The 1,945-nt window shown below is 46.2% G+C and overlaps 1 pseudogene; it reads right to left on the bottom strand.

Moving 5' to 3' along the window:
- Positions 1–202: 202 nt before the first annotated feature.
- Positions 203–536, bottom strand: LOC133077276 (cytochrome b-c1 complex subunit 7-like; annotated as a pseudogene).
- Positions 537–1,945: the final 1,409 nt, after the last annotated feature.

Raw genomic sequence — 1,945 nt, 5'->3', positions numbered from 1 at the left:
TCTGCAGGGCAAAGGATCAGTCCACTACAATCTAGGCAGCCACTTCCAACTTCCAAAAACATTTTTCTTTTTTTTTTCCAACAATAATTATAATAGATATTTATTTAAAGTAATACATTTACAGCCCAGATAGTTCTACATTGTACATTTCAGGTTTAACCAACTTCATAAAACTACTTTAGGACAGCTGCAGCCACAGATTTAGACTACATGATTACTTCTTTGCCCATTCTTCTCTCTCTTTTCTCTCCCAAATAACCTCTTTCAGATATGGTTCAAGGTAGAATTTATCCTCCTCATATTTTGTCCACTGCTCTTTAGGCAAGATCAGCTGCCTTACGGTCAGGTCCAGTGCTCTCTTAATGTGAAACACTGTGTCATTACAAAGGGTCTCAGGAAGCCTTCTTATGGCCTCTTTTACATCGTCATTCTTATATATTGTATCATCTTGCATTAAGCCCAGTTTATTGAACCCAGAAGCATCGAATACCCTCCAGCCACTTGCTTGATGCTGCAACGGCAGGCCTGCTCGCCATTTTGACCCAAGACAGAAGCACTGCCTGCTGGGTAAGTCCTAGAGCCAAAAGCATTTTTCAAAATACACTGACAAACAACAAATTGGGAAGGGAAAAAAAGATGTCGACCACAATTGTGAGTGTAAAGAACGCGGTCCCAGAGCAAACTGATGAGGCAATCATTAAGATCATCAATGGGTAAGTGGACAATTTCCAGAAGAAACAGCCAGGAAACATATGAGTTCTTTTTTTTTCTGCCTTCTTTTTACTTATTCATAGTTTCTCAGCCTTCTGTGAAGAGCACGGATGTTACTTTGGCAATCACAAAATACTTATTTTATTAATCTAGACAGCTATTTCGAAAAAAGCCTAAGGCTTCTCGCTTGCTGTCGTGTCCTACAACAAAACAGCACCCGATGTGCACTTAAACATCAGAAGCTGACAGATGCTTGGCACATAGATTGGGAGCCACCCTGGGCACAGAGGGGAGGGCCAGTGAGTGGGAGCCCAGGAGAAGTAGAAGACCCAGAACTGTGAAGGAAAACAATAGCGGTTATGGGTTCAGGGTCTACTGTCAGATGCCCTAGGTTTACCTACCAGCTCTGCTGCTTAGCAACTATGTGACCTTGACTGGCACGCTCAGGCTCTAAGACTCATTACCTTGCCTGTAAATAGGGGGCAGGTGTGCGTACCTTTCAACCTTGTGAGAAGTCACTGAGGTGATGTATGGAAGGGAATCAGCACTGTGTCCTACACGTGGTAAACATTCAAAAAATGTACGATTTAATTTGTGTTGTTGCTATAACTGAAGAAGGCTTCCTTCTGGAGTAGGAAGGAACACTATCAGATGGGACTTTTGTCCTCATCTATAGGACTTACTGTGTGACCTTGGGCAAGTCACATCACTCCTGGGTCCCAGATGATCTCTGAAGCCTCTTCCAACCCGGACATTCTGAATCTTGTTCTTAGACCATCGCTATTGGCCTGCTTTGGGTTCAGTGGGATCCCAGCCCACTTTCCTAGTCACTGCCCTCACCCAGATGGGATCCCATGGCACCTTGTGGAGATCCCGTAGTTCATAGCCGGAGACTCTGATGGTGGGAAGCTCGCCCATGGGTCGGCCCTCCCTTCCCCAAGAAAGCCAACTTCTTGTTTGGGCCTCTCTGCCATTTCCATGGAGACAAGAGACAGAGCAGGAGGATATTGAAAAGTCCTTCCTTCAGGAAAAGGTTCCTCCCCTCCCCCGGGAGCCCACATTGCAGTGACGCACTTTCCTACATCCACTGAAACCAAAAGGATTTCCCATCCCACAGGCCTCTGGGCTATTCTGGGGAAAGGAAACCAGGCCAGGTGGCCCCGTAGAGGTGACGCCCTGGGGAGCCAGTCCAACCCAAGTGCAGCTCTGCCTGCGCCCTGGCAGCTTTCTTCTG

This window comes from Eubalaena glacialis, chromosome 17 (genome assembly GCF_028564815.1).
Source record: "Eubalaena glacialis isolate mEubGla1 chromosome 17, mEubGla1.1.hap2.+ XY, whole genome shotgun sequence".
Lineage (NCBI taxonomy): Eukaryota > Metazoa > Chordata > Mammalia > Artiodactyla > Balaenidae > Eubalaena > Eubalaena glacialis.
This window is presented reverse-complemented; position numbering and strand designations above follow the sequence as displayed.